The sequence below is a fragment of the Thermobia domestica genome, chromosome 14 (assembly GCF_964235325.1).
Source record: "Thermobia domestica chromosome 14, izTheDome1.hap1.1, whole genome shotgun sequence".
NCBI classification, from domain to species: domain Eukaryota; kingdom Metazoa; phylum Arthropoda; class Insecta; order Zygentoma; family Lepismatidae; genus Thermobia; species Thermobia domestica.
The window spans coordinates 139,645,365-139,661,002 of NC_137467.1; the positions used below are offsets into that span (position 1 = coordinate 139,645,365).

The 15,638-nt window shown below is 33.4% G+C and overlaps 1 protein-coding gene across 8 annotated transcripts in view; it reads right to left on the minus strand.

Annotated features, from left to right (window-relative positions):
* The window catches only part of rg (A kinase anchor protein rugose), a 1,617,632-nt gene that overhangs the window by 1,021,433 nt on the left and 580,561 nt on the right, over nucleotides 1-15,638 (minus strand). The gene's annotated exons all lie outside the window — the stretch shown is intronic.

The window sequence follows — 15,638 nt, forward strand, 5'->3', positions numbered from 1 at the left end:
TCCAAGAGTTTAGCAAATCTTTATTACAAGTACACAATGCATTAACCTTAAATTAACATTTAGCTCTATTTTTCGGGTATTTTCACGCCATTCTTGATCTAAATAGCAATTACCAATTTTTTAAGGAGTAACGCGAATTTTTCATAAATAGTGTATAAAAAATAAATTTTATTTCATTTATATTCCATTACTATGTAAAGTATGAATACAATTATTTATTTTAACAGTAGGTCTAATAGAAAAGTGCATTTTCTTATATTTTACACTCCATTTACAGTAAGTTAAACTTCATAAATTATTAATAAATTCCGAAGTCTATTTCTGTTTAATAATAATAATATGAAATATAAAAATATAAATAATGATTTATTACATGTTTGTATTACCAGTGCCAATACCAACATTACATAAGCGAAATTACATTTTGGTGTGCCGTATTGAGTTATAAATAACTTATGGTGTGCCCTGAGGAGCAAAAGGTTGCGAATCACTGCTCTACAGTATATATTTGCATTGTTCGTGTGTCAGTCCGTCCGGGAGACGAAAAAATCGATAACTAGTTGATGGATCGCAATCTATCTTGGGCAGGATGTAGGTCCAAAGTTAGAAACTGAGTTAAATTGATGAAAGTGAAATTAAAACCAGAAGTGATAAAAATCAAATATTTGCGATTTTAACGTTGTTTACTATATACTAAAAGCTAAAATATATAGCAAGAAGTTGTCTTCTGTAATCGGTGCCAAGAATACATTTCAATCCCAACTTTACCTCTCTACTCAAACCGGAAGTGACACGAATCAACTACAACTTCCGGCTTCAATATAAATCTACATACAGCAAAAATGATACGAGATAGCAACAATTGTTCTTTTTTTCTTTTTTAAATCGATTTAGCGTTCTCAGAATACGTACTACCATCTGCTCTCCTATTCAAATCGGAAGTAGCTGAAATTAAACATTTCCGGTTTCAACATTGCTCACTACAGAGTAAAGATAGCCTAATAGATAGCGACAAGCTGTTTCTTGTAATCAATTAAGCGTCCCAAGCAGGGGCGGATTCAGGACGTACTTCTGGGGGGCGGTGGGTTGTAACACTGCTACTTAGAGCTACTTTTAAGAGCTCCAAACTCTGGGATGGATTTTATTCATATATAAAATAAGAAAGTTTCCTCTTCTCGGGGGGGGGGGGAGATCGACCCCCTTTATCCGCCCCTGGTCCAAAGAATATTCCATCTTTATTCTAATATCTCTACTAAAATCGGAGGTTCCAAAATTAATTGAGGAAACATCACGCCATACACACCAAACTCATTCACGAAGTGTACACTGCTACTTTTTTAGGTATAATCTTTTCATCTAAAGGAAACAAATTTTTAACTTGGAAAAAAGGATCAAAGTATGAGGTATAAAGAAGCTTCAAGAATATTTAGATAAATTAGTGTAAAAAAAAAAAAAGATCGCTTTCCTCCTACGGTATTTTCGATTCGACTATCCGTATATAACCGGCATTGTTAAACGTGACCAAGTTACAAGCAAAAAGCATTTCACTGTACATCAGTGTTATTGACTTTTTCGGTTATATCAACATTTTCTAACCACAGTATTATTTTGTTTAAAATAAAGCATATGGGAGATTTCTCTCTATTCAAAAACCGCAAATTCGTTTCTTTCTTCCCTTTTTAATGTTAAAAAATAGTGGGGAAAAAGCACGTATCATCACGCACGACTAAGCCTGAGTCTGCCAACACAGTCCCCACACATGAATGATTTCGCAGCAAGTGTGTGAGTGAAATTTATCTCTATACTGCCCAATAGAAGAGGCAATCCCATCGCTGTCATTTACATAATCGAATCAAAAACACAAATTCGGTTTCAAGCTGTTTCGTATACACTACCAGTTTCTAAAATTAAGTGTAAAAATCCTGTTCAATGCCCCACACACCTGGGCCGCAAATACCTTTCTCGAAAGGATGTATTTAACATTTTACTGATTTGACTAAAATCTTCTTTTTATATACAACATATAAACTACAGTATTTGTAAAGCATTAATTCTATGCTTCTCTGATCTTGAACAACTTAATATCTAAATGGTACGCGTTCTCGACTTTGTTGCAGAAAAACCAAGGTTTGGTTCCCGTTTGGAATATACATGATTCGAACTCACAATAAACTATAATCTAACAAATATGCTAAGCCTTTGAATTGATGGAAAAGAACATTAAACTCCAACTAAACACCTAACTTTCTATGGTTCTCCTAACACTAATCTGACCATTACGAGCTGTGGTAAACACGTAATTCGACGTGACATATACTGACGTTTGAAAAAATCTATTATTAGAGACCAACTGCTAATTACATGTTACACTATTTAAATATGCTATACGTAGTACGTAATTTGTATAAATTTATACAAAATTTCCCTACCCTCGCTTTTATTGAGCGAGCGTAATCACACTCAACGCTTATCTAGAATTTTATTGCTAAGGACAAAACTAAGCTTACTATAAAACATTGTTGAAGTACATCTATCACTTTATATAGAAGTAAAAGCATTACATATTTCTTGAACAACGAACTAAGGATACCGGTAATATCTCATAGAAAAAAAAATACAATTAAGCGCTCAAAAACAAATGCTTATCGTTTTCTTGTAATATCATATTGAATATAACTGAGAAGTATTGTTAGTTTTATTTATTAACAGTTAGTTTTAAAAGGTTCACCTTCAGGCTATGTAAGACATGAACTTAAAATGTAATATGAAAATCGAGCTCTTTCCGATGGTCTAGGGGCCTAGCACCTTTGGTGCACGGTGTCTCAGTTTCGATTTGGTAAGTGTAGATCCACGTCTCATACCTTTCGAAGCTGAAAAGAGACTATAAGATCCAACGAACCATATGATATTCGAACACACGATCTCCCCTCCTACCAGCAATTAAAGTACAATCTCATTCATCTCAGACGAAAACGCTAATCGTCTTAGCTATGGGCATGCATGTCTATATATTAACATTTACAGATAATAGTTCCACTTGAGGGTGATTTCGAACATACACTTGATATGTTGTTACTTTTAATACAGAGTAACTATTATAGTTAGTGTTGTCCACGAGACGTGATGAGTCAGATCTCTTCCAAATAAAGCATTATACACTTTCTAAGAAAAGATATCACTTTCACAACTTTTTGAGACGAAACAGGCTCAACTCCTGTCTCATTACACGCACCTTTCTCTACATTCACTACTCGTAGTTATCTGTGATATTTTGAGTTCCAAAAGAAAAATAAGAATCCAGTTTAAGTAGAATCACTTAGAACACGTCAACCTCGATGTTCCGAAACTGATCAGAAGGAAATCCCGCAAGAATTCTTCCAAGGGCACCAGAGACTGAAACACAAGCGCAGTTGTGAATACACACAAACCCTGAGGCACTCGTGCACATGATACTTCACACAAAACGCATACTTCAACTTTATTAACTATAGCAGAAGATATATAATAGTACTATAGTGTTTAATATTATATATATATATATATATATATATATATATATATATATATATATATATATATATATATATATATATATATAAAACATATACAAATTTTTATATTTACATATAGTTATATATGAAATTTGTATATATTAAATATTATCTTAATATATTTTGAGATATATTTAAAAGAACTGAACCCCCTCCAAAAATCCAGGAGAAAGCAACTGCCCCCTGCTTGCTTTATTCTGCGGGCGATAATGCTGCCAAGTACTACGCACACAAGCAGGTAACAGAGGCGGATATTATGTTATTATTCACTTTGTATACTACTAAGCTATTTAAACGTGCAGAAACCAATCATTACAGTTTCTAGTTCACGCTGATTCGTATCCTGAACACTGATGCAATATGTAATCAAATTTTGACCACAATCATTTAGATGTCATGTGAATTTCCATGAAAGCTCCATAAATCATTTCACCAAAACCCATCCACAGTCAGTTACAAAGAAAATCTCTGCACAAAGAGAGAGGGAGAAAGAAGATTTGTTGCATAAACATTCATCATCATGTAGTGTAATTTATTACGATTATCTCGTAAATTCATGTTTAATCCCATCGACATCATTTGCTACACTAAACTATCACTGAAAGCTTGAAGGAATAATTGTACATTATTTTCCATTATCCATATTAATTCCCTAAAAAGTCTTCAAACTTACATCGCAAAAATTTCCAGCTGAAAATTCTTGCAAAGAATGGGCCTGAAAGACAAATTGTTTGTGTTCAACAAGTTTTTGCTCATTTCTTTCCCTTTTTTAAAAACTTCCTAATGAAGAAGTTAGTGAGTTGGTAGCATCAAAACAGTAATGAACGCTGACATTCTTTCTATGAAAAAAGAAAAAAAAACATATATAAGAAGAAAGTTCGCTAAACTTATAATGAAGTTTTTAATTAATTTCCCCGCTTTTCTTCCCCCGTAGTTGCTCTTCTCTTATTATATCTGGGTCACTTTATCCCTTGAGAAATAGCTGCCTCTAACAATAAAATTGTCTCACAACGTCATTTTCGCAGGAATATGCTTTATCTATATACTAGACACAGAGAGAACATATTGACATCATATTGCTTAATAGTGATGCTGTGTATTCTAGTAGAAGTGAGTATCTCTCCTTTTATCTCCCTCTCACTAATTCCAACCTTAAACACAATACGAGTAAGTCTCTAATCTCGAACAAAATACATATTATGATTTATAAAAAATGGAGTATTTCTTTAACAAGTTCTTCGCGGAAATATTTTATTTACGGAAAAAAAGGAGGAAGATTAATCCCTTATTACCGACCCACTTCAACTAATGCAAACAGTAGAAACAATTGGAAACCCTTTAAAAAAATACGTTAAATTATACCAAAATCGATTTATTTTCTTTTTTAACGAAAGCTATCGTACAAAATATCTTTTCCTCAAAAAATGACTCCTCATTTTTTATAGACTTCAACTCTGCATGCACTGGGAATGCTGTCAAAGCCTTAATAAATATACACATTATTATGCACAATTTTCTAGGTCCTGTGTAGACACCAACGAAATTATATCAACGAATGCACGAGCTTGTTTGCCGAAGTATTTTGACAACCCACGTACACGCGCGCTGACGTACTCATACTGTCAACTCGAATTTGTATGTTGTTAATTTTCAGAGGTAGAAGAATCCGAATCAGGTCGTAAATCCAAATAAAATTTAGTTTAATCAGTGGCGGTAGTTTAATTTCACCGCCACTGATTAAACTTTTCTGTCAATTTCTAATTTTTGTCGGTATAGTCTGCTAACACAAAAGTAAAAGTTATTGGGAATATTAGGTCATAGTAAAAAACCAAATCGATCGTAAAAGACGAGAAATTAAATTGTACGTTCAATATGTATCTGTCTGTACGAAAGTAAACGCAAATTTCTGTAGACTTTACATCGCCGTAAAAACAGAAGTTACACATTGACTTTTCACCATTCGTGACCCCTTTGGTGTATCAATATGGGATGACAATGACTTAACGAGCTTTCGAATGACATCCAATTAGATATACTTTTCCGTTTGAATTCTTTTAGTGACCCCTGCCCCTCGGCCCCCAGAACTCACCTATTTATCAAGAGCACTCAAAGGGACCGCAGTGACTCAGTGGTAGTGTTCATACTCTGGTGCATGGAGTAGCTGGTTCGATCCTAGCTTGCGCTAAGTGAACTTTGTGGTGGACAAACATAGTCAGTGTAGGTTTCCTCGGGGTTTTCCCGTTTCGTCCCACTTTCTTCATTCGACCATTTCATTCATTTCTCATCATCATCGTCTCCATTAGCTTACACGGCATAACCGTGGGACGTAAAACCGAAAGATTTAATTTAATTTCATTCCATTTCAAGAGCTTCTAATACAGTGAATTCCTACATATACTGATCTGCAGTTCAGGAAATAACGTGTTTTACCGTTGTGCAATGCAATTCATACCATATAAAAATTTGGGGGGAGGGAATTATAACTCTCAAAGTTCCTCTAGCTACCGAGTTAGATTTAAATTACTATAAGATAATAATTAATCAGTTTACTACATGTATTATCAACATAAATTTAACTCATGTCATTTAGTTATTTCTGTTTCTATTCATCAAATTTTTAGATGAATGTACAGAAATACCAATGCCAACACGTATTAACCTATTGCTCGATCATGCTAATGTTTGAAAGCAAAACATTCAAAAGAAATCATGTCTAGCGAAATTCTAAATGAATTATATTTCTCCCCGTTCATTAGTTAGCATTTCCAGGGATTTCGAAATTAATTCTCAACGCAACGTGACTTCTCAATTGAACTTCCTCTAATTAGTATTTTTTCCCCTTTCTTTTTAATTTCGTTTAATCTCTTTCTCACGGCCTCTTTTGTTTCCTTCCTTTCATTTATTTTTTTTTCAAAAAGAAAAGCAGATTTACCGACTGCCTTTATGGTTGACTAGAATTAATGAATTGGTATTCCATTACAATAGTACAATGAGGGGAGAAAAAAAAAAAAAAACTGAAATGTCCGAGCACACGACGTACGAAAAATAGAAACTAAAAATAATTTTAGGAATGGCATGAGCTCTTCAAACGGATTTAAAATGCTCTCAATTGTCATCAATAAAAATATACATCACTAGAGATCGGATGTTGGGCAAAATGCTATTTCTTAACGTTAGAGATATGATTAAAAAAATATGTATCACTAGAGATCGGTTGTTGGACAAAATATCTTTTTTTTAACTTTACAGATACGATAAAAATATGTATCACTAGAGATCGGATGTTGGACAAAATGTCTCTTTCTTAACGTTACAGATATGATAAAAACATAAATGGCTAGAGATCAGATATCGAGCAAATTGCCTATTTCTTAACGTTATATATATATATATATATATATATATATATATATATATATATATATATATATATATATATATATATATATATATATATATATATATATATATATATATCACTAGAGATCGGATGTTGGGTAAAATACCTATTTCTTAGCGTTACAAACATGACAATGAACGCACTGAAGTTGTTTTGGCAGGGAACGCTTCAATTTCAGCAATATTTACTTTTGCCTACAGTTGTTTTGCTCAATATTGCCTATATTGTAGTTTAAATGCCGATTGTTAACCATTCTTTGCATCTTCCTCAAAATTAACATTTCATTGGGATAAATACATAGATATTTTATATACATAAAGGTTCCTTTCGCTTTCTATAAGTAGAAATTTAAAAATAAGATAAACGAACTATATCCAGGTTAACATGATATACCTAGGTACAGAAAGAACGCCACCGCAAGACATGGAGAGAGTTATTGCGGCTAATACTACAAAGGTGAAAGTCCTAATTCATGTGTTACCAGTCTTGCCAGATTCGAAGATAAAAAAGTATATAAAACTAATAACTTCTGATTTCACATATGAAAATAAGAAAGTAGAGCATTCTCAAAATGTTATAAGTATGTCGCCCAATTTGAAATTTTGGTAGCGAGGGCACCTAAATCGTTCAATCCGCTACTTGTAGCCCAATCTTTCTACAGTGGTTCTTATAAGTTGTTTAAATATGAATCACTGTCAGTTACATTCGTAAAAAGAAAAAAGAAAAAAATATTGTTTTGGATTCATCTCAGAAGAAAAATATATGATCTAATATGTAAGACAAAGTATAAATTGGAACTTGAAAAAAAAATATAATAATCATTATTATCACCTGAAATTGCAATTAGTGAGTGATATGACGACTACCAAAATGTATTAGATTAAAATACAGTTATTTTAGCTACTCATTTACCTAGTTATTCTAGACACTAATTTACCTACACATTAAAAATTGACCAGCAGTTTCCTTCTTCGGAGTGTTGTGTGTAAAGTTCTGTAAATCTTTGGAGTATTGTGTAACAGTAAAGAACTGAAATGGTGTAATTGATTTACTTCTTAGATACACAGGGAAAGGATTTCATATTTCTTTCTTTACAATAAGATGTTCACGAATCTTTCTGGAGTATTCGAATACTACGTATGATTTGAGGTTGATGTAAAGGGACAAGTTTTGCCAATAGATGTCACTACAGTCTTCGTCTCTCTCTGATGTTTTTTTTTATCTTTCACGAAACTTTACAATTTCTGTTACAAATTTCAGCCTAGAGACTTCAAATTTTTAGAGAAGGAACTTCATACCCTCTTAAAGACAACAGTCCGTGCGGATTTTTTTTATTTAGAATTTTTTTCATTGTTAAAACAGTTATATTGCTAAAGGTTTGGATATCCATTTCAACAATACAGCCATTTCAACAATGAAGAAAATTCTAAATAAAAATCGGCACGGATTGTTGCCTTCGATAGGTTTACGAAGTTCCTTCTCTAAAAATTTGAAGTCTGTAGGTTGAAATTTGTAAGAGAAATCATGAATTTTCGTGAAAGGTAAAAAAATACATGAGGGAAATACGAAGACTGTAGTGACATCTATCGGTAAAACTTGTCCCTTTAAACCAACCTTAATCTCAGTTTTGTAGTCTTTAGATGTTTATCTTAATTATTTCCAGTTAGATTTTACGTAATACCTATGTTACTGCCTATTCTTTCGAATTACGTATAAATGCCTATTTTCCTGCCTATACCTTGTTTTTTAGTGCTTGAATAACCGGTCTCTCTCTATGTATACTACATGTTCCAGAATAACAGTTCAAACTGAACTATATCAATTAACCCACGAAACGACTAAAACTGTAGCACTTGAAGTAATACAGATGAAAGAAAGGCAATTTTGGGCTTAATTAGTTTGTAATGGATGACATCATGTCCTTGGGTTTCCTCAGGATTCTCCATTTCCTTCTACATTCTCATTCCAACCACTCTTTGACAGTACTCATCAGGACAATTACTCATTCCAATTCATTCATTTTAATTATTCATTTGCATGCTGTATCCTAAAGGATATAAGCGTGGGAAGTTAAATTAAACTCAATCAATCAAATGTTAAATTAAAGATTTCATTTCCTCCTTGACTTAATTTTCATGATGATACGGTACTGTTTGGCTGGGTAGGGTATATACGTAGAACGTAGAGAAATAAAAGGATCGACAAATTCTATTTCGAGGAGAAAAGAAAATAAGAATATTTAGCGAAGTTTGAAGTGTTGTTTCAATTACTAGGTTTTCAACAAATGTTATCGGATACTCATCGAACAGAGCAAATAATGGTTTCTACCGTTTGAAATTACAAATTTGTGTCTGTCTGATTCATGGTAATTGTCTATTATATATAATCTTCTGAATAATTTTAATTTTTCTGTGATAACTTTTGCAGTAAATATATAAAAGAATACTTATTTTTTATTATATATGGTGTTTATTTGGTTTGAGTCTTCCCAATAACCCTCACTGCTTAAGAGATGAAATCAATCAAAAATAAGGAGTGAATATATTGGTTACCTTGACAAGTATGTTCCACGATAAGTTCCGGAAGTTCTCCAATTTTCATAAATATGCTTGTTTTTCTAAAGACTTAAGACATCCTTATATGCTTGACGCCGAGTATGTATATATATATATATATATATATATATATATATATATATATATATATATATATATATATATATATATATATATATATATATAATATTTAGAATTAAGTTATTCTTTTCTTGGCAATGAAATTAGTCAAACGTAAAGTGGTGAATTCTAACAAATATGCTTTTTTAAACCCCTAAAGTGTGGAGGGTGTATATATACGGCCTGGTTGTACTGTGGATGGAGTTACATACAAGCTTTGATTTTGGTTCTACAAGATGCGAGTGATGCCCAGATAATTGTATCTTCAAAATTTGGTTCCGTTAATTAGTAGTAATATTGTTGCAATGGATAGAATGAAAAGAATAATGCCTTTTCAAACAAACAACGAAAAATAACACATTTAAGTCTTTATCCCGGCGAAATTAAAATACCGCTAATTTTACATTAATTATGTGATATCTTCAAATAGATAAAAGATAATCGAAATCTGGAAGCGCCCTAGACAATATTATTTTACATGAGATACCGTTATCACGACTCACTTATCTGCTTTCGATTTCGAGCCATTTTGAAAATCGGCATTTATTTTCGCGTTTCTAAATATAAAGCCACTAGGTGACTTGTGATAACGGTACCTGACGCAAAACAATATTGTCTAGGGCGCTCTTGTTCCATATTTCAATTATCTTTTATCTGTTTGAAGATATCACATAATTACTGTAAAATTAGCGGTATTTTAATTTCGCCGGGATGAAGACTCTTAAGAAGTGACATTTCTTCACACATATCCTCACTCTCCTCTAATGAATAGATTACTTGTAAATAAAAGACAACAGTAGGTAGATAAAGAAGAACACTTTTAATGCAACAGATATTATAATCCACTACTCGTTTCAGTTATGTGTGTGGTGGCTACCCTGGTTCGCCTCCCTTCACTGGAATCAAAGACAATTAAATTTCACTCGGAAAAATTATCATGGTACAATATAATTAGTACCTGAATGGATATGCAACCTGAAACACAGAAAGGGCATTTGGGTTGCCTGCATCATTATGGAAAATGGTTCAACAGTTTTGATATGAAAATTGCAATTCGATTGACTGATGATAAATTATCTCAACATGTTCATAGTTTATTATCAACGTGGAGTGATAAGAAAACTAACTCGACTTAAGTACTAACTATGCTAAAAAAAAAAAAAATGTTTCAAACGGTTCTGCCGTTTTCTCATGAAAAAAGCAATATACAACTAGTTTTGCCTATAAGATGAAAATATCTCGTCTCCGAAACGAGACGAGAAGTCCAATTTTAAATTCGATACGAGATGTGATACTTCACGTCTCTTACGGGCAACACAAGTTCACCTAAGTCTTAGACCTCGAATACTGTTTTACTGTTATACAGTTCTCGGAATGTTGTTGTAGTTCTGGCATTTGAATGCAATCACAATGAATCTTGTGCAATACAGTCCCCCGGTTGACTAATTCTGAATTTAATAAAGTGTGAACATGTTTTAACAGGCACTGTGCGAATATTGTCGCTAAACGGAAGAGTTTGTGGTGATGAGTTGGTACAATTTAAGAGGTCGAGCAATGCGTAAACATCAAGTTCATGTGCAAATTGGGGAATTTCTGATTCAGAGAGTTTGATAACATCATCGGATGTTTGGCTCTTCCCAAAGCTAAAAATGGACCTTTTCCGTTTTGTCAACGTAGAGGGGATCAAAACCAATGCGAAGGCTGAACTTCGAAAGATACCAAAAGAGGCCTTTCGTTGATGTTTCCATCAATCCAGGAACGGTGGAACAAGTGTGTTTGTGCGTTCTGAAGATGCCAACTTTGAACGACATTAAGTAAATGTGCACTTATATTGTAGTAATAAAGAGCTACAACAGAATTCCGGAAACATTTTGACTGCCCCTCGTATGAATCACAATACAAAAATTATAAATTAATAAAGTAATTGTACGAATAATAAAGAACATTTAGCAACGTGTAAAGATATGCAAGTTATTACACAATATAATCTAATTATGGGTGTTTCAAAACATATTGGTGTCAGGAATCACCTCCCAAACGTTGTCGTTGTTAAGACAAAAAGTATAGACTACCTGGGAGTTATAGGCTGCCGAAAACAAGAAAAATGAACTACAAAGATCCATAGCTACAAAACTATGGAATCTACCGTAGTCGAGTCAAGACTTAGGAACTAGTATGTGCCTTAACCAAGTTTCACAATCTTGTGCATTTCTACAATTTTTATAGAGTATCTTAGGATTCTGAAACTTGTATTTTTGGAAAGCGTACGTATTAGTTCCTAAGTGAAGACTTGACCTGACTACGGTAGGTCTTATAGATTTCGAGCTATGGGCCTTTAAAGTTCATTTTTTTTATGTTTTTGACAGCCTATAACTCCGAAAGGTAGGATTTGTACACCCAGGTTGGTATACACTTTTTGTCTTATCTTGGTGTCAGGAATCACCTCCCAAACGTTGTTGTTGTTGTTGTTTTGAAACACTCTGTATAATATGTTTTAAATACTGTTATACACTCTTCATGGAATTTCCTGACGCGGAAGGATTATAACTTCTAGATGAAATTATTTTTTAAAAAATCAGGAGATAAATATTGTACATAAATTTACAAAAGGAGACGAGATATAAACCCGAGACGAAACGAGAAATATTTCGAGAATCGAGACAAGAAATAATTCTCCGAGTACTGAGACAATACGAGAGGAAAAACCTTATTTCTTGTCTCGTTCTCGAGGGCAGCATTATATACAAGGTAGCCTTTATTATTATATAGTAGATTTCTTTTAATGATAGATAAAATAGGATAAAAAAGCAACTACGTCAATTGACACAATGCTATCTCTTTTCTAGAACTAAGATGGGATTTCCACACAAGTTTCGCAATGACCATTGAATATCGTGTTAAAATCTGTCGGTGATTTATGATGTGGTAGCGTAGATATTATTTTTCAGGAATCAGGAAGGAAATAATTTACGGAGGACATCACCACTGTATGATAGAATTATGCACTTGAACTTCGATTGGATTAGCATTAACGCTGTTTTAGATCTGTGGCATATCGCTTCGTATCGTTAAAACTGCAACACAACTTCGACGATCAAAGTTTGTCTCTCTCTCTCTTTCTTCCTCCTAGTTCGTATACAGGGTTTGAACACTAACAATTAATCATCACAGAACTTGTAAATTACTTCCGGAATCTCTTATTACTATTTGCACAGCAAGTAGATATCACGTCTTTTAATTAAGATGATCTATATACTCTATTTCTCAACAAGGTAACATGTGTAAACACGAACTTGAGAAGAGCAATAATCTCTCATCAAAGATAACATCTCATCAGTAGAGACATGAAGTTTTCGTTTTAACGATAACATCGAAAACTTGAAAAAGGCAAAGTAAAGTATATAGATATACAGTACATAAATATATGACAGAAGGCCGTTTCTTGTGTTTTTAAATCGCGAAATAACACGAATTTGGTACTTTTTCAAAATAACACCGAAATGCAGAGCATAAAGCGATAGATTCGCGAAATCGCCATGTTGGCTGGTAATACTAATAAAATAATACAAGTTTCCTTTGCAACAAAATGTGATTTACAGAAGTGCATCAGTCCTGTTACTTTTATAGCGGTTGCTTAGTGAAAGTTTGCTCCTAAGATTTTGCTGCCTGTGCTCTTGAAGCAATATCTTTGCCAGCTTCCAACGTTGATTCTGAAAGATATTTTTCAGAATACAACTCCGTAGTTACGGTAAGGAAGCAAAACCTTAAAGAAGAAAATGTGGAAATATTGACAATTTTGTCCTTCGAAAAATAAGAAACATTGAAGAAACTATAAATTCGCCTTTAAGTTGTGTGTTGATAATAATATGAACTACGTTTTAAATAAGCACATCGTGAATTGATTTTTTGAAGTGAAAAAAAGGTTAAGAAACACTGTAGTGTGGTTTTTAGTCGATATATGTATTCAAATATTACATTAAATAAATCCAAGCTTAGAAGGGATATCGAGCCATTTCTTTTCAGATGGTAAGTCCAAAAATATAATTTATTCTTTTAAATTTAAGATGTCAAAATTTAAAACTATTCGTTTAATTTTAAAATTATATTTTATTTAAATTAGCTTTCACGGACAACTTTCTCTATATTTATAATATACTCGCTTTTCAAAATCATTACAGTCTAAAGCAAATAACCCCTATTTGCTTGTATTAAATTGCGAAAAATAACACCGCTATTGGGCAAAAAATAACACCGATTTCAGGGATAAAATAAAACGAAAACTTCACGTCTCTACTCATCAGCTAATAAAAAATAATATATTTCCATTGTTAGTTAGTTTGTAGAATATATCGCAAATTTAATATTTTTGTCTTCTTCATCTTTAGCATATGCTTAAAATGCATAGCATTCATCACTACCAACCCGATTGCAAAATTTCCTTTGTCTTTCTGCGATGAGCTTTTGTAAGTCAAAAATTTTCTGCAGGAATTCTGCAAAAAATTTCTGCAGAAGAACCATTTGTGATTGTTAAAAATACGCGACGTAAGAAACAGTTCAAACTACATTTATGCGAGTCGTCCGTGCACTGAAGACGTCTACACATAGCAGGCATGTTTTTACACTTTTCTGTTGGCTATATTTTTTTCCTCTGACAATTTTTCTGCACAGGCGCGGCAAATTTTCTGCGTTCACATCGCAGATCGCGGCATGTTCTGCTATGGGGACTACCAGTAAACAAAAGGGGCACGGTGGATCAGTGGTAGAAATCTTACCTCTGGTGCATGGGGCCCCTGGTTCAATCCAGGCCAAATAAGTTTATGGTGGATACCATAGTGTCTTGGGTTTTCTCGTGGTACTCCTGTTTCCTCTCATATTCTCATTCCGCCAATTCTTCTATCATCATTACTTGCCTTAATCATCCGTCTCCCTTACAATGAAAGAGTATAATCGTGGGACGTTAAACTGGAAGATTTCATTTCATTTCATTGCTAAACATAAAATTTACAGTATTAATTGATTACAGTATTTATCATAATAAAACCGTATGTTGTCACCGTATGTGTGTCTAATAATAAACTAGTTATCATTCGTAAACACTCATGAACTGAAAGACGATACTGATGTCATAAAGAAGAAACTAGGTTAAAAAAGCAATCCAAAAATCTCGTGAAAGTTGTGATAATATACGTAGAGTCGCACTGACCATTTGGCTGGTATTTTCCAAGCATCATTTTACACATTAGGTGGTGAAAAATAAAACAAAATTTCTAGTTTTATGTCTTAAGATTACGCTCTTAATGCTAAAAGGAAAACGATGATTGATGGTGGACAAACACCTGTGCGTGGGTTTTCTCAGGGTTCTCCCTTTTCCTTCCACTTTCTTTATTCAACCATTTTATTCATTCTCATCTTCATCATCATCTTCATTCTACACCGCATAACCATGGGATTTAAAACTGAAACAAAGAGATGATTAATGAAAGTGAATAATTTCGAAATTAGTGGAACAAGGATGTGGGACGAAACAAAATAACGTCGAGAAAAACGGACACAATGATTTCCAACATAAACTTGCGTGGTCGGCGATCGAACTGGGGACCCATCGCATCAGAGGTAAGCGCACTACTACTAAGCCACCGTGCCATCATAGGTGATGCTGTCCTTTTTTTTAAAAAAATGATGGAGTTTACCATCTTACCTCTGATTGATGTTAAACCAATCAAATGAATTCAAACGCCCTCCTCGATGAACTTCACATTTAAGAAGACAATTATGTACCAGATGGGTAAGATTGCGTGTCACAGTGAAATTTAGAGCTATATCGGTGGTAGTTTACTACCACAAGGGCCACCATTACCGAATTGATCTAAATGGAGTAGCCAGATGAAGTGTGTTCTGGCAGAAGGCAGCAATTCTCCAATCGAGAAATTAGCGGAAACCAAAGTGATTGATACAGAAATGTTTGCGTTGCTTACGATCTGCAAATTTTGTTAAGATCGATTCGGAACGAGC